Raw genomic sequence first — 18,979 nt, 5'->3', positions numbered from 1 at the left:
GTGCAATTAGTTGGATTTTTAATTAGATTTAGGCTCCAAACGATCAAAAAAAAGAATCTATTCGACAAAAAAATTATTATTGTTAAAATTGTTTTGCCATGTTATCCTCGCCTTTCGTTTATCCACACTAATAATAGCTTTTCTATCTCATCTAACTCTGCTGATCGCGACTTACTAATTTGAGTAACACCGTTAGAAACACTAGTTTCCTTATACAAATAGTTCAGATATACAAATTACTCTTACTGTCATGCCCTGCTCGTGCGATCCTCCTGTGTGCCACGCCCCCTCGTTAACCTTGTGTGGAATCCCAATTGTTATCCACTGTTTTGTGTTATTTCCAATTAGTCCTGTGTATTTTAGTTAACGTTAGAGTCTATTTCCCTAGGTCTGTCATTGAAGTCACTCGGTGTAGTGCTGCCTGTCATTGCCTGTCCCATGTCCCTGCTCTCTTTTTCCATTAAATCCCGTATTCCCCAGACCTACGCGTCTCTCTCCTGCTTCCCCATTGCGTGCACCGCACCAGGTCACAACAAAATGACAGACCTCAAAAAGAAGACACACACACACACACACACATATATTTGTTGAGAGCTGTAATGATCATAGACAGACTGACAACAAAGATGCAGAGCTTAGTAACTGACATGGTGATGATGATAATTGTCACAGTCGGTCAGAAGGCGATCCGGGAAGCAGGGAAACGGAGTCAGGAAGTAGGGCAAAACGGGGATTTATTCGAGGTAACAGGACCGGGGAATCACGACAGCAAACATTAGGATCGGACGGAGCGGGGCGTGACAGAACCCCCCCCCAAAGGCGTGCACACCGGGCGCACCCGAGAGGAGACAACGGACGAGACGAGACCGGGGAACAGGACCTGGAAGACAAAAACCAAGACATCAACAAGGGACCGGGAAGAGGACAGAGACACAAAACAGGAACAAGGACGAAAAGAAAAACAGGACCCGACAAAGAACAGGAAAGGCAGACAGGCAGACAGAGAAGGGAGACACAGAGGGAACACCCACAGGTGACACGAAGGGGCCAGGAGTGAACAGAGGAGGAACACAGGGACGAGGAGCAAACACAGGCGGGACGAAAGGAGGAGGAGCAGACAGGGGAGACCAGACAGGAATGGAAGGGGGACAAAGGGGAGCCTGAGGGAGCCCAGGCGGGCGACGGGCAGCGGCCGGAGGGGCCGCAGGCAAGAGGGAGGAGGGAGCTGGAGGGAACCATACAGGGGCCAAGGGGACAGGTCGAGGGAGTGAAGGAGGAGACATGGAGGGAGCAGGAGGGAACACCGGTGCAGGCAGGCAGGAGGGGGAAGCTGCAGCAGGCGGAGGTACAGCCGGAGCCGGGGAAGGCGCCGTCCGACGCCAAGCCGGAGCAGGGGGGCCCGGAGGCGGCCGACACGGAGCCGGAGGCGGGACCGAGGACCGGCACCGAGGAACCAGGGGGGGACCCGGAGGGGACTGCCGACCCCGAGCCAGAGGACCCGCAGGCAGCCACCGAGCCACAGCCAGGGGCCGAACGGGCGAGCCAGGGGGCAGGGCGGGTGGGTGTCCCCGTCCCTTGCGGGATACTGAAAGGCGGAGTCCTACTTGGCGTTGTTCCCGGTGGGGCAAAGGAGAGAGAGTCAGGGAGGTGGCCAGTGAGGACGTGGGTGGGGTGGCCGCCGGGGGTGCCACCTCATCCACGGACGAGCAGGACAGGACAGACGAGCAGGGCAGGATGGGCTGGACTGACGTGCGGTCAGCAGGGGGCGCTCCAGGGGGCGCCTCGGCCGTGAGTCCACCAGGAGGCACCTCGGCCATGAGTCCACCAGGGGGCGCCTCGGCCATGAGTCCACCACGTGGCCAGCAGGGGGCACCTCTGTGGGCACCTCGGGCGTGCGGCCAGCAGGGGGCGCCTCGGCGGGCACCTCGGGCGTGCGGCCAGCAGGGGGCGCCATCACGTGGCCAGCAGGGGGCACCTCTGTGGGCACCTCGGGCGTGCGGCCAAGAGGGGGCGCCTCGGCGGGCACCTCGGGCGTGCGGCCAGCAGGGGGCGCCTCGGCGGGCCCCGCCATCACGCGGCCAGCAGGGGGCGCCTCGGCGGGCACCTCGGGCATTGCCGCAGGCAGAGTGGCGGCAGCAGCCGGGACCGCAGGCAGAACAGGCGAGTCAGGCAGGACAGGCAGGTCAGGCGGTGCCGCTGGCAGCGCGGCAGCAGCAGGCGGCGTGGCCGGCAGGTCCGGAGCAGGCAGTTCCGGAATCGGCACCAGGATGGGCACCAGGCGTGCAGGCGCTGCCCCTTTAAGGGCGGCATCCGCGGCGTCTTCCCAGGCGGGGAGAAGGGAGCACGTTCCCAGGAAGAGCGTTAAGTCGGCTTTCTTTCCCTTTCCACTTCGCCTCTTCTTTTTAGGGAGAGTTGGGCTCTCTAGGACCCAGGGAAGTTCTCCGGAGCAGGGGGGTTGAGCGGCAGAAGCCGCGTTACGCTCAGTGTTGCGCCACTGAAGAGACGTCTTTCGCGGTGTAATCGAGGCTGGAGCCCTTTCCGGCTTGCTAGCAATTGGGATGGAGGTAGGGGGTGAGTCGGGGGGGCGGCTCCCAGGAGGTGTACCCCAGGGTGGACAGCCAGACTGTCGCTCTCTCCCTCAGCCGCTTAAGGTGTTCTCCCACCTTTACGCACAGCTGCTCCTCACCAATGTCGTACCTCTTTCTCAGGAGCACCCAACATCTCTCCACTAGCGGGCGGGCCACTGGATCCCCCTGAAGTTCCAGCATGTTGGTCCACCAAATTACCTCTTCGTCTAGGGTGAGATCCTCCATGGCAGCGCTGAGCGTGTGGGGGAGACTCGTCATTCTGTCACGGTCGGTCAGAAGGCGGTCCGGGAAGCAGGGAAACGCAGTCAGGAAGTAGGGCAAAACGGGGATTTATTCGAGGTAACAGGACCGGGGAATCACGATGCAAATATTAGGATTGGACGGAGCGGGGCGTGACAATAATAATAGTAATAATAATAATAATAAATATAGCAAGCAACAAAAATGGGGCCAAGGATACAACCAAGGCATGGATGGCATGGAAAGAATTAAAAAAGAGACTGGCAGAGACTAATCTTGACAATCCCCAGACATTTGCCTATGGGAAATTGTTACATTTCCAATATAGTGTCTGCATCAATTACACAAACATAAATTTGGTAGTGGAGAGGACTGGGGATGTACCATGGTGTTAGAAGACATAACAATTGTTTTTCTATGTGAAACCCTTCCACAATTATCAGCCAAAACACATTTTTGCTTATTTCAGCGCCACCTAGTGGTGGAATGGCGCAATTTTTGGTGATTGCCTTTGGAATTGGGTCACAAGTCTATATTATAAATTTGGTTTTGATATCTTGGAGATATGGCCTCACTTCCTGTTTGGTGGCTTTGTCATAAAATGTATTGGACAACAGCGGCCATACTATTTGGCTTAGCATAATGCTTTGAACAAGTTTTGGTTGGGACTGACTGTAGATGATGCATGCCACATTTGGTGGTGATTGGATCAATGACCTAGGATGAGTTCACAAAAGTAGTTTTGCAGAAAATTCAATGTGGCAAAAAATATCCCATACTGTTGAAATTAACAACAATGGATGCATTCTAATTGGGAGGACCCAAGACTTCAGGGAAATTACAGATCACAATTGTAGGTCAAAGGGTTTAAAAGTTATATGCAAAAACGTATCTTGATATTTGGCCTGATGGTGGCGCTACAGGTATATATAGATTGACCCCAAATTCGGTGAGAGTATACTGTGGCTTAGCCTCTATCAGTATGCCAAACTTCAAAGGTGAAGATTGGATCAATTTTGTGTCATGTGTAAAATACTGAAATTTTCACTAAAATCCAATATGGCTGCCGCATAAATTCGGGGGGCATTAGCCTTCCCAGGAGTCAACCTGCGGCCATCCCACAGAATTAGAAAATACAAGACTTATTTTTCTCCGACAAACAGATCAACAGTTATTAGCCAAAATTTATTTTTGCTAATGGTAGCGCCCCCTAGTTGTGCAATGGCACCATGTTTGGTGCTTTACCTCAGAATTGGATCCCAAGTACATATCCCAAATTTGGTTTTGATACATGAAATCGTTGCTGAGATATGGCCTCATTTCCTGTTAGGTGACTTCGTCCTCAAATTCATTGGACGACAGGGGCCAAAGCATTCGACTTAGCATAATGCTTTGAAGAACTTTTTGTCAGAACCCATTCTAGATGATGCACACCAAATTTGGTGCTGATTGGATCAACGGCCTAGGATGATTTCGCAAAAGTACATTTTCAACAAAATTCAAAATGGTGAAAAATCCAATATGGCAGGAAATTAACGGCAATGGGTGCATCTGAATCGGGCTGACCCAAAGATTCAGAGGAATCAAAGATTTCAATTGTAGGCTAAAGGGGTCAAAAGTTAAAAGCAAAAATGTATCTTAAAATTTGGCCTGATGGTGGCATTAGAATAGTTTCCACTGTACTCTATCAATGTGCCATATTTCAAAAAAAGTTACCAATCGGTTCTAAGGGTTGCCATAGACTTCCACTGCACTTCCACTGGGACCCCGGAGAGCTGAGCGGGGAACACAGGAGTCATGGGAAGCTGAGCGGGGAGCACATGGGTCACGGGGACCGCTGGGGGCTGCACAGTAGTCACGGGGAACACTGGGGCCTGCACAGGTGATCGGGTAGGAGGCACAGGAATGGCCACGGGCAGTGCAGCAGCAGCAGGGGCCAACTCCAGGCCAGCAGGGGGCGCTGCAAGCACAGAAGCCACGGATACCTCGGGGGGCTCTGCTGACGTCACAGGTGCCTCGGGGGGTGCTGCAGGAGCAGGAGGTATAGGAACCTCTGGGGGCGCCGCCGGAGCAGGAAGCACAGGAACCCCTAGGGTTTCTGCGGGAACAGCCAGCACGGGAACCACTGGGGGCACTGTAGTAGCAGGATGCTGCACATCGACCGGCAGTGCTGCCAGGGCCTTGGGCGACGAAAAGGGATCTGCAGGGGGCGCCGCGGAAACCGCCACCACAGGTACCTCGGGGGGCGCTGCAGGCGCGGGCACGGCATCCCCTGCTGGGGAAGTCTGCACCATCCTCAAGCGGAGCAGCTCCTTCAGGGTCTTCTCCACCTTGTCCAGTTCCTCGAGTGGAGAAGCTGGAGTGATGGCCACTAATTCCCTCCTCAGCTGCTCTATGAAGAGGGCAGACCCTGGGTAGGCCTGCCACGCTGGCTCCCCCATTACCCGCCAGTAAAGTCCCTGGAGAGTAAAAAAGTGTCTGCCCAGGGTCTCAGATGCTGACGGGAGAGCGGCTGCGCAGGCGTCAGGTGCACACGGGAGAGCGGCTGCGCAGGTGTCTGGCGTCCGCGGTGAAGTGGCGGATTCCGGACGGGCATCTGACTCACCCCTCCGTTTATGGCTCTTCTGCGGGGGCGACGGGGAGTTCGGGTTGCCCGGACGGCGGGGAAGAGGTAGCCCGTTGTCCAGATGTACCGGGTTGATCAGCACCTCTGCCACTCCTTCCCTTAACTGCTGCAGGTTGGCTCGCACCTGTTCCAGGATCTCTCTCAACCTGGTAGCGAGGACTCGAGCTGCAGGGTCCTTTTCACCTCGGGCTGTGTGAGCCAATAGATGGTTTCGTTCAGCTCGAGGTATTCTTCCTCCGTGAGAGGAAGCGTGTTCTTGCGGAGTCCGGTCATTCTGTCACGCTTGCCGGCGCACGAAGCGTAGAAAAAGGCGCAGGATGCCAAAAGTCCGGGCAAACACGGGATTTAATAGAGGCAGCAACAAAACGATCAGGCAAAACACGGGATGACATTACAATGACCGGACTGGGGAAACAAACGGAAACGCGGACTAAATACAATGGACTAATGACAATGATCAGGAACAGCTGGTAAACATGGGGAATCCACACAGGGTTAATGAGGGGGCATGGCACACGGAGGGAGCGGAAGATCGGGGCATGACAATATGTTCCCTCTAAGAAGAACACCACTCTTGAGACAGCAGCAACGCCTGCTGATGATACACAGGATTCTGCTGCTCCAAAGAAGAAGAAGAAGGGCCTGGGCAGCTTCTTTAAGGTCACCGCAAACAAAGCTGCAGGACGCCCTCAGCAACAAGACCAGGGCATAACACTTGAGCTTTAATCCTATCTCCAGTCAGAAACACTGGATGTTCAAGAAGACCCGCTAAAGTGGTGGAGGAAATACCAGAAGCTCTGTCCACGGCTTTCCCAAACTGGCAAGAAAATATCTTTGCATTCCAGCCACAAGTTCCTCTTCAGAGATGGTCTTTAGTACAGGGGAAAATATTGCCTCCTGTTTGTGCTATTCTGTAAAACCTGATCATGTAAACAGGCTTGTTTTTCTGACTAAAAATCTAAAGATTATTTGAGCAGCCTTACCAGCATTTGCTGGGTTGGCCTGAATAATTTTGATTTAGACTGATGCTGAACATGTTTTCTGTTTGCTTTGCCATATAATGGGCCAGTCTTCAATGTTCTTGGATAGAGTTACTGACTGGAAATTATTTAGTTTAGTTTGCCAAAATTTTTAATACATGAATAGGATCTTTCAGTATGTTGTGGCAGTGCACTAAAATGTGAGCAAACTTATTTTGGTTTAAATAACTTGGTCCTATTTCTTCTTATTAGTATTATTAGTCTTAATAACTGGTATTACTTATGGATGGATGGATGGATTTTTATTTATTAATTGGATTTTATATTGTATTTATTTATTTTTTAATCTATTTTTATATTTTTCATATTTAATTTATATATTTTGTATTTTATTTCTTTTCAGTAGATTGGGGAACTGCACTACATTGCTGATTTTATTTACTTGTGTTTACTAATTTATTCAATATTTGAAAATTATACTTTCAGTTATTTTGAGGGACAGTTTAACAGGAAGGTGTCAAGGAAAATGTCATGTTTGAGGTCCATAATGTGCCATAAATCGAATGTGTTTTCAGAGTCAATGAGTAATCGTGTTAAATAGTCATGATTTCAGTATTGACCAAAATTGTCAGGTTGCATGGTAGGCAGATGAGCAGGAAGTTGAGTGGAGCCGGGGATACGGACAAAGGGAGTTTATTCCGGGGCAGACTGGCAACAAACATCGAACGTAACACCACAATGACTGATCTGGGGAAGACTGACTGAGACTCGGACTAAATACAAAAGACAAGCTACGGGTAACGAGCCACAGGTGATCATGATCAGGGCTGAACACGAGGTAACGAGGTGGGCGTGGCACACATCAGGAGCGGACGGAGCGGGGCGTGACAACACATTTGTTTCCTGTGATTTTCTACAGTAGGAATTTGATTGTGTTTTTTACAATACATCCTTGATTGCTGTAAATTTTGAAAGAATACACAGTATTCTACTCTTAATGGGTAAACAGTAATTTACTGTGCACAAACACAGTAACTTACTGTGGATTTCACAGGTATTTTTTACAGTGTATATACCCCTGGCGATGTTCATGTTCATGTGATATGTTTCATACATATGTCAACCTTAAGTTGACTGCTGAAAAGAGGGGAAAAAAAAGTTGGCGGCCAAGATTAATGGATGGATGCGACTTCAGTGTTTCGGGCACAGGCTCCATTTGCCCACAGATGAGTACGATTCCTACTTTCTGTATTAGACATGCATGATTTAATTTTATGCAGTTAGGTAATTTTTACAACAGCATCAACAATACTATGAATAATTAGCAATTGATGTCAGCACTGTAATTGCCTAACTACTACTATTACTACTACTACTACTAAAAATAATTATATAAATGTACGGGTTACTATGGTTCGACATACAATTTTTCGATCTTACGCGGCGCTTTAAAACTGAGGGGTTAATCATACAATAATGAGGGGTGATTTTACAAATAATTCAAATACTAATTTACTAATGTCTAATAACACAGTGTTGAATATAATGCAGACACCGGACATGGGAACTGATACTGGGCCTGCAGGATGGGGCGATCTCACTTCATGAAGTTGGCAGAAATCAGGAATTGATAGCGAGAGAACAGCTCGAGATGACCTGTGCCAGAGGACAGGGTGAACTAATACTTTTTCTAATTTTTGCACAATATAAAAGGGGAGGCGGGACACGTACTTAATGGCTAACTAGAGTAAATGTCAATGTATGTGGTAGTCACCTAGGTGGAAAAGTACAGAGAAGGGGGGCCACACCCCAAAAGGCCTATAAAGACCTAGAGCCGACACCTATGGTTCGAGCTTCTTCCTGTACATGCTGAATGTATGTCAGATGGTCGCTCCCTGATTGCATGCAATCAGAATAGGTAATAAACTGGTGACTTGCAACTACTCCTCGACTGTGCAGTGAATCTCTTCTCATCAACGGACCCGGCGGAGTTCGACTCCAACAAAACCCATTATTTTATGGCTCCCCTGCGCCAAACAAAGTGCAAGCGCGGTGCAGCGCTCGGCGGGCTTGTGTGCGCACCGCGGTCAAAGTAGAAACTTATTATATTTTCTCCACTTATATTGAGTTGTGGTGGGCGGATCGATCCAAGTATCAATAATTTTGATAATAATGTTGGTACTGATATTGATCAATACCAGTTTATGAGATCGATACTTCAGTTTCAGTTTCTCTCCCGAATGCACGGCGGCTATCTGTGTTCGCGCTGCTGCTCTCAAATGCCGCTCCCGGCTGTCACAGCGCAGAGCAGGCTTTGCTCCTCCTCCTCCCTCTAGTGTTTTGACGTTGCACCGTCACGTGACTCAGCGGCGCCAGGCAAGCAAACAGGCTCACTTGCGCTCACAAGATATTATGGCAGAGAGAAATAGGAGTGCTGTGTGGCTTTATTTTCAAGCCGAAGATCAATCAACGGTAAGTTGTATTATTTGTAAAAAGGCTGTCAAGTACAGTGGTAATGCAACTAATTTATACAAGCATATGAGAAATCATTCAAAATAAAATGCAGAGCTACAGAAATGGAGAGAGGAGGTGATGAATCCAACACAACCTGCCGTCGACAGAAGCAGACCCCCAACCCCGAGGCAGTGGACATTGGCAGAGGCCTTTCAATTTGGCTGAGAATATCCAGGTAGATTATAGTGGTGACAGAATACTAATTACAATATTTTAGTCATCTTCAGCATTAGTTAATATTAAAGTTTCAAAGTACAAGTGGTTAAAACTCAAAAATTATAAATGATGCTAAGACCTTTATATTATGGATGCTAGTACTAGGAGCAGGACGCCCTCAGCAACAAGACCAGGCCATAACACTTGAGCTTTAATTCTATCTCCAGTCAGAAACACTGGATGTTCAAGAAGACCCGCTAAAGTGGTGGAGGAAATACCAGAAGCTCTGTCCACGGCTTTCCAACCTGGCAAGAAAATATCTGTGCATTCCAGCCACAAGTTCCTCTTCAGAGAGGGTCTTTAGCACAGGCGGAAAGATTTTCCCCTGTTTGTGCTCTTCATTAAAACCTGATCATGTAAACAGGCTTGTTTTTCTGACTAAAAATCTAAAGATTATTTGAGCAGCCTTACCAGCATTTGCTGCTTTGGCCTGAATATATTTGATTTAGACTGATGCTGAACATGTTTTCTGTGTGCTTTGCCATATAATGGGCCAGTCTTCAATGTTCTTGGATGGAGTTACTGACTGGAAATTATTTAGTTTAGTTTGCCAAAATTTTGAATACATGAATAGGATCCTTCAGTATGTTGTGGCAGTGCACTAAAATGTGAGCAAACTTATTTTGGTTTAAATAACTTGGTCCTATTTCTTCTTGTTAGTATTATTAGTGTTAATAACTGGTATTACCTTTCTATTTTTATTTATTAATTGTGTTTTATTGATATTGTATTTATTTTGTAATCTATTTTTATATTTTTCATAATGAATTATATATTTTCTATTTTATTTTTTACTTAGTATTTTATTTCTTTTCAATAGATTGGGGGAACTGCATCACATTGCTGATTTTATTTTCTTATGTTTACTAATTTACTGAATATTTGAAAATTATATTTTCATTTATTTTAAGGGAAAGTTTAATAGGAAGTTATCAAGGAAGATGTCATGTTTGCTGTGGCCAAACTGATTAATAAAAAAATACACTTTACCACCATTAACACTATTACAGACCCAGAAGGTAGATTCATTATAGTTAACTTATCTATTCAAAACATGAACATATGTATCGCTAGTATATATGGCCCAAATGTTGATGACCCCTCCTTCTTTCACACTCTTTTCACCTCACTTTCTGATCACTCTGACACCACACCTCTTATTGGAGGGGACTTCAACCTGATTTTTAACCCTGAAATTGACAGGCTTAGTAATGCAGGGAGCTGCAGGAATTGGCAATCCCCAGAAATCCTGAAACAATATATGAGGGACCTTGGTCTGTGTGATGCTTGGCGTTCTCATCATCCCACTCTTAGAGAATATACTTTATTCTCGTCCGTACACCGATCATACTCTCGCCTAGACCATTTCCTAATCAGTAGCTCCAAAATGAGGGACACTTCAGCGGTTCAGATCCACCCTACCACTATCAGCGACCACGCCCCGGTCTCCCTCACTCTGACTAACACAAAGGTCACTCCGCCAATCAAACACTGGAGATTTAATACATCATTACTTAAAGATCAAAATTTTATAAATTATTTCAAACAGGAGTGGGCAGTGTACTTGGAGGACAATGACACACCAGGAATCTCAGCATGTGTTCTTTGGGAGGCAGGGAAAGCAGTCATGCCAGGTAAGATAATCTCTTATTCCTCACATAAGAAAAGAGTGGAGAATTCACTAATATTAGAACTGGAGCAAAAGATTAAAACTTTAGAAAGTAAATACACTGCCTCATCCCAAGAATGCATTCTGAATGAACTAAGGAAAACAAAACTTAAATTAGACGAGATTAACGATAAAAAAACACAGTTCTTGGTGCAAAGGCTTAGATTGGAAAATTTCGAACAAAGCAACAGATCAGGCAGATTTTTAGCCAACCAATTAAAATTGAACAAGGAAAAAACAACGATCTCTTCTGTAAAAGACCTATTAGGTAACATTACACATGACCCAGATGGAATAAACAACACCTTCAGAAATTTCTATGAAAACTTATATAAGTCACAGATTGATCCACCACAGGCTGGTATTGATGAATTTGTTAATAATATAAATCTTCCAAAATTACAGGAAGATCAGGTAATGGCACTGGAGGCTCCCATTTCAGTAGCAGAACTCCATGATGCCCTTCAGCACATGGCCAACAATAAGGCTCCAGGACCAGATGGTTAAATATGGACATAATGAATTAAATCTACAATTACCTACAAAGGTAACTGAACTACTGAGAATCCATGCACCTAAAACACTGTCCAAAATATACAGATCACTGTCAGAATTAAACCACTCAATATCTCTTCCAACCTCAAAATGGGAAACTGATTTATCGATTAATATAGACCAGAACATCTGGACACAAATATGTTTAAATACTTTTAGAATGACCAAAAAACCAAATCTACAACTCATACAATATAAGACTCTCCATAGAACACACTACACAGGACAAAGGATGTTCAAGATGGGCCTCATAGAATCTGACACCTGCCCTCTGCACAGGTAATGCACCAGATGACTATAACAGGCAGGCAGAGGTACAGACAGGCAGGGAATAAACGCTTGAAATTCGCACTGAAGGCTGAAGATCTCGCGTCTGGCTGACGAGCCAGAAGCGAATAAAAAGTCTCTTAATCACTCCGATCGGTATCAGCTGGGCGAGGAGGGCATACGGTAACCGGTCCTGCCGGTTCTCGGGATCAGTGTGGAAGAAGCGCTCCGGCCGCTGCTCGACTCTCGTCTAGGGAAACCCTGAGGGCGTGGCAGGGGAACCCTGCGTGATGTCACAGGGGCTTCCCCTGAGCGATCCATGACAGGGGGTGCACTTTGTAGCACATATGCGTTATGCAGTTTGCATCTTTCAAGCATGTATACTTCACGTGATCAGCATGCTGCAGGCCTGGGCCACATGAGGGGGATTGTACACTTTTGTCTTTGTGCTGTTCCTGCCATGTCTGCTACTTGCGCTCGATGTTCACGCCTTTGTCCCCCAGTCTGCATTTCTTGTAACCAAAACATGAGTGTAACACTTCGCTCAAACCTCAGTTATCTTTTAGCCTGTCTGACTGTCAGCTGTCTGTCACCCAGCCGTTCTTGCAACAATATAAAAATACATCCCAAAAGCAGTTTATCTAAAAGCTAGTTAAGAAAAATATACCTTCTGCCCAGTTTTCTCTCACAGAGGAATCCTGCATGGGAGGACTTGCAAGCTGCACACTCAGAGACCAGCGTGTGAGAGGAGACTGCTCCCCACTGAGGCTCTATATAACTTTACAGCTTCAATGTGCTTAAAAGGGGCTTCATTTACTATTTATGTTAGAACATTTCTGGGCCAGCAGGTAGAAGCAGGGTTACACGGTCGATGTAAAAACTCACTGCAACCTGTGACCCAAACAGGAAGATTCAAAGACTCAGCTACACTTTTAGGGAAACTAGCCCGATAATGGATATATTCAGCACCTCCAGTGCAATCAGACCAAGTAAGTACAGTTTAACTAAACTTCTGAAAACAACAACTGACACACTCCACTGGTTCCGAGGTTGAGAGCTGAGCCTGATTGACTGCAGCTCCTAAGAACACCAGACCCAGCCAGCAGCGGTCTGGAATAACTGACTGTAACTACACAGAGGAAAGAGGAAGCGGTTTACTCAGAAGCAGAGGAGGGGTAAGTGAGGTGGCCAAATAGCCAAGCTAAAGGCTAATCAACCCAGACCGGCTATTCCATCACTAATCCTGGCTAATGCACGCTTATTGGACATTGAAATGAACGGAAACAGAATGTTTATTGGGAAATGATGAACTATTGTGCTCTTCTACTGACTGAAATCTAGCTTAACAACATATCAGAAACTACCAACTCATTGGATCGCTGCCCTGCCACGCTGATCAGAATTCCCTGTCGGGAAAAAACCGAGGAGGCAGAGCCTACATATACCTAAACAAAATTCGGTGCACCAACTGTTCTCTTGTTACAGTCATTGTTCTTCAGCAGTACAACACCTTACAATAAAATGCTGACCACATTATCTGTTATGAAAATTTGCTGCAGTGTTTATCATGGCTATTTATGGTCCCCGAACGCTAATGCTAACGACACGCTCAGCAAGCTTCACTACTCCATTAGCTCGCTCCAAAACAAACACCTGAAAGCTCTCAATGTGATTTTTTGTTCTGCTGTTCTGATGGACTCTCAGTGGCCATTGATGATATTCTGCTCTGCATGAGGCTGCTGTACTTCGCAAATATTTCCTTGTTTGCGGCCTGCCTGCTGCCACAGTACTTGTCTTGCTCCTGACGTCCATCCTCCATGTTTCAGATGTTTCCAGTGATGGGACTTAGTCTTGTAGGTTCAGTTTCACCATAGAATTCATGATAGTCCACAGAGGCCCTGTTGCGTGATAAGATGGTGGCCATTTCTAACATACTGCATCAATGTCATTTGCTTCCCCTTTTCATGTTTGATGTACTGTACAGCGTCCCTCCATAGAGCCTCTTTAATGATGTGCAGTGACTATTTTAATAGAACATGTCACATCACACAGTGTCTGCGCATTTGCTGCATGTTACTATGCGCATGTGTTGCACCTTTTTTCTTCTGAGAATTAGAATTTAGTGATCATTGTCAACACACCACAGCACACAGTGCGCAACAACGAAATGTGTCCTCTGCATTTGACCCATATGTGACTTTCGTGACATAGCAGGGGGCAGCTAATTCAGCGCCCGGGGAGCAGTGCTTGGGGACGGTACCTTGCTCAGGGTACCTCAGTGGTGACTTGCTGGTGGGGGATTCGAACCTGCAATCTTTCAATTACAAGTGCGCTACCCTAACCATCAAGCCACCACTGCCGAACAGAGACATTAAAGGATATCAGTGGTATCAGAGTGGACCAGGAAGAGAGAGCCAGTCTTCAGAGGGCTGGAGTCTCTGACAGACTCAGTCATGGTTCCTCTCCTCTTCCTCCTCCACGTCTTCTTCATTAGGCTGCCAGGTAAGACAGAAACATTCACTATTACGCAATATTCACAAATTCACCAGAAAGGACCATAAAAGAGGAACAATGCCTAATTATATTAATTATAGTTTATATTTTCAGGTTGGTGTCTTTGTTTAGAGAAAGAATAGAGAACATTAATATAAATTACATTTCTATTTAATATATTACATTTTGTATTTTTTATTTCCCTGTTCTTGCTTGGCATCATTTATTGTTCAGTGTCATCACTGGCTGTTATTACTTGATACTTACTAGTGTTGCTGGTATGTGATAAGTTGCTCTGTATAATATTTGCTTTGCTAGAAGTTGTTGTGTAGTTGTCGTGTAGAAGTATAGTTGTTGTGTAGCTCCTACTCCAATACTGCTTACACTTGTACCGAATATTTATTGGAAGCTCAGCCTAGCTGCACTTATGCTAGTTGACATATTGACAGCACATATGTCTGTAATGTGCTATTTGCCAAAAAAGAAAAAACATCCAGTAAGCGGCGGTGCTCTGGGTGAAAATGACGTGTTGATGGAGGATAGAGGATAATGGCCAGACTGGTTCAAGCTGATAGAAAGGCACCAATAAATCAAATAACCACTCATTACAACCAAGCTATGCTGAGGAGCATCTCTGATTGCACAACAGGAACCTTGAAGCAGATGGGTTACAGCAGCAGAAAAAAACCCCGGATGCCACGGCTGTCAGCTAAGAACAGGAAACAGAGGTCACAGTGGTCACAGTGGTCACAGAGGACACCGAGGTCACAGTGGGCACAGAGATCACAGGCTGACCAAAATAGAACATTGGAAGATTAGAACAATTCTGCCTGCTCAAATGAGTCTTGATTTCTGCTGTGACACTCAGATCGTAGGGTGAAAGATGGGCATAAAGACCATGAAAGTATGGATACACCTTGCCTTGTATCAACTATTAAAGCTGGTGGTGGTGGTCTGATGGTCTGAGGAATATTTTCGTGGCACAGATTGGGCCCCTTAGTACCAACTGAACATCATTTAGATGCCACAATCTACCTGAGTATTGTTGCTGACCATGTCCATCCCTTTGTAACCACTGTGTACCCAGCTTGTAATAGCTACTTCTAAGAGGATAACACACCATGTCACAAAGCTCATATCATCTCAGACTGGTTCCTGAACATGACAATGACTTCACTGTCCTCAAATGGCCTCCATAGTTACCAGATTTCGATACAATAGAGCAGCTACGAGATGTGGTGGAAAAAAAGATTCACATTGTGAAGGTCCCACAACTCATGATCTTGTCAACATGTACCTGAGTCTCTGAGGAATCACCTTGTTGATTTTGTGCAACAAAGAATTAAGGCAGTTCTGAAGGCAATAGGAGGACCAACCCAGTTAGCAAGGTGTACCTAATAAAGTTACCCAGTAAGTGTATCTGTACCATAGCTGCTGACTTGAGTTCACTCACACACTGAACTTCATCATTTACTGCATTTACAATAACAGTGTCTCATACGTTGAGAGGAGGTTGGCGGGCTGAAGATTTTCACAGGGGGGCACATGGGGGAGGGGGGGGATTGTAAGTAGGTGGCGGCAGTAAAAAAAATTGTCAATCAGTTGTGACAGGCCAGTGCCCCCCCGTGGTTAATTTCATTGATGAATCTAAACAGCCCACTGATTTAGAAACATTTTCTTACAGGTAAACAGCTATAACAATCCTACCATATCTTTCAGTCACCTTCTGTTCTGTAAGCCTATTGTTACCTCCCTGCTCCATTAAAAAAGCTCAAGCTCAGTATTTTACCTGTAGAATATGCTAATATCCCCGGATTTCGTCCAGTTCACTGAAATGATTCCATTCTTTGAATCATTGATTCATTCTTCCCCCCCCCCCCCCCTTTTTGTATTCCCTTCACCACCCCCCCTCTAAGGAGAGCTGCTTTATTTTTAATTCCATTGCAAGTTTTTTTATTCTTTTTTTTTATATAAAGAAGACAACAAGCAGAGGTTACGGGAAACAGAAAACATGGATGGGGGAGGAAGTATGGGGGGAGAAATAAAGAAAAAAGGACCACACAGATTGATGGACAAAAAAAAAAAAGATATACAAAGTAAAACAAAATAATAATAAAAATATAAAACTAAAACAACAACGAGCGGCAACAACAACAGTAACAGTAATAACACAGGTTACAACTGCAGCTGCAAACGTGATAAGAACAATAACAGCAGCAACATCAACCACAACATAATACAAATGTAGGAACCTATCAGTAAAATGAGCATGAGTGCCTGCCTCTACCTTTGTATGTGTACTACTGGTTATGTGTGTGTGCATGTGTGTGGCGTAGAGATAGGTGTGGATGTTTACCTATACATGTATGTATTTATGCATTCCAAAACGCGCTTCATTGTCTCTCAGCCATATTGCTCTCTTAAATGCAGAGCGTTCACTGGTTTGGTTTTATGGCTGCCATTACCAGAGAGCAGATCTCCATCATGATCTCCAAACTGTACCTGACAGTGTGTGGAGGAGCAGGAGAGAGATCTCTACTCAGTTCCACTGTAATGAGAGACACTCACCTGTGAGCCCAGCAATGAGAAGAAACAGGAGCATCAGAGGATCCATACGTGTGTGTGTCACTGAGCCCAGATCTGTGGAGGGTGACAATCACTTCCTCATTCTCTGTACCTTCACTGTCTCTGTCATTTCTATTTTTATTTAGACAGTCAGATTAGATTTCAGAGAGGGGTCTGTGCCTGTGATTGGAAGGTCACCAGTTTGAGCCCCAGCCTCAGCAGAGCAAGGCCCTTAGCCCTCAGCTCCAGGGGCACTGTATGTTGGCTGACCCTATGCTGTGACACCCACCCACCCCCCCGCACTTGCAGCTCACCTGCATTTGCGTCCCATGGAGAGCAAGACTGGGTAGTATATCTTGGTTTTGTCCTGCTGGTTACAGGAATGACATTTTTACAATATCTGTTTTTTTTTATTTTAGAAACATAATTTCATTGTAAAAGAAATTGATAGTTCATCATCATATATCACTGCGGCTCACAGATGTTACAAATATGTGAAAGTGAAGCCAATAAGTCAAACTTATTTCTTAATTGTTTAACTTCTTTGTTTTTCTCACTCGCACACTCATGAAGCAGCTAAATCATTAGCATGATGCAGAAGTAAATCTCAGACAGACACTTATTCTGAAAGCAGAAATGTCATCATACAGGATGTGAGGGTGAGACTCTGTAGAAACACTGTGTGCTGTATGCAGAGGGTCTATCTTCAAACCCATGGGTGTAAAGTCCTGGGGACAGGGGGGTTGGTTGTAACCGGCCAATGTGACTCCCCAATAATCACGTCGCCCCTCTAAATGGGTGGAGACCCCAACCCTCACCAGTGTTCAAACCATAGTTACCCCCTTGCTCAGGCCTGTATGTTATACAGGGCTACTGCAGTAGGCTCTTACAATCTCTGTGGGTTCGAAGGAAAGAAGAGGCCTATTAGGAAGGTGTCTCTGTTAGACAGCGGTGGGGCATTTCTTTGGCACTTCTGTCTTTTTAAACTTTGGTCCTTTTGCTTTTTTGCTCGTCTTTTCATGCTGCTTGATTGGCCGCAGCCCCCATGGAACCAACAAATCTCTTCGCCAGACCGACAATTACAAAGAACTTTATTAATGAACAAACTGTACCATTTCACAGTGCTAATTAATTGGCCCCCTTCGCTGCACCAAAGTGATTTGGGACGAAAGAAACAGCGGCCAGACCTTCTTTGCTTGATTTGATTGACTCAATCACCTCCCCGGGGCACCGCACAGGACGTCTCCGCCAGAGGAGCTCCAGAACGTAATGTGACAATTTCAGCATGGAATCCCCACCAAAGTGAGCTTCTGGATGTGGCATGGTGGTGCAGTGGTTAGCACTGTTGCCTCACACCTCTGGGACTTGGGTTTGAGTCTTGAGTTTGCATGTTCTCCCCGTGTTGTCGTGGGGTTTCCTCCGGATACTCCGGGTTCCCCCCACAGTCCAAAGACATGCTGAGGCTGATTGGAGTTACTTAATTGCCTGTAGGTGTAAGTGTGTCCTGTGATGGGCTGGCCCCCTGTGCGGGGGTGTTCCCCGCCTCGTGCCCATAGCTTCCAGGATAGGCTCCAGACCCCCCACGACCCAGAAGGATAAGCGGTTTGGGAAGATGGATGGATGGATGGACATATTATTATCATGTTACTCATATCCTTAGCCCGACGTCCACATATCATATATATGTGTTTGCAAAGTGTGTTTTAATAAGTTTACATGTGTTTAAAGCATGTGGAAGGGGTATTTAAAGTCGTAAACTATATAAAAAATGTAAATATATATGGTATTTCTATATCGCGGATTTTCACCTATTGCTGATGGGTCTGGAACGTAACTTCCGCGACAGGTGGGGATCACTGTATTCTCAGTGGTGAGCTCCAAGGTCCTTATTGTTACAACGGGAAGGAGGGACAATAGACACAGAGCTTTCAGGTGGACTGAAGGGGACTTATTGCTGAACCAAAATACAAAACAGAAATAAAAAAACCATGAGGAATCAAACCGGAGGTTTTTATAAAATTCACATTAGATCCTGAATATGTAATAATCAACACAGATGTCAATGAAGCTCAGCTTTAACTTCACCTTTGAGCAGAAAGGTGGGCCAGTAGCAGAACCACCCCGATTGTGCTTTTCTCTGTGTGTTTGTTGCATTACTAGGGAACGTAACCCTGCATTAAGTTGCTTGCTTGTCACTGTAACCAGCCTGCCACTGCACACAGGATGATGTGAGATCTATTTAGTTTTGAGCCTGTTCTGATTGCTG

The sequence above is a fragment of the Paramormyrops kingsleyae genome, chromosome 4 (assembly GCF_048594095.1).
Source record: "Paramormyrops kingsleyae isolate MSU_618 chromosome 4, PKINGS_0.4, whole genome shotgun sequence".
In the NCBI taxonomy this organism is placed as follows: Eukaryota; Metazoa; Chordata; class Actinopteri; order Osteoglossiformes; family Mormyridae; genus Paramormyrops; species Paramormyrops kingsleyae.
This window is presented reverse-complemented; position numbering follows the sequence as displayed.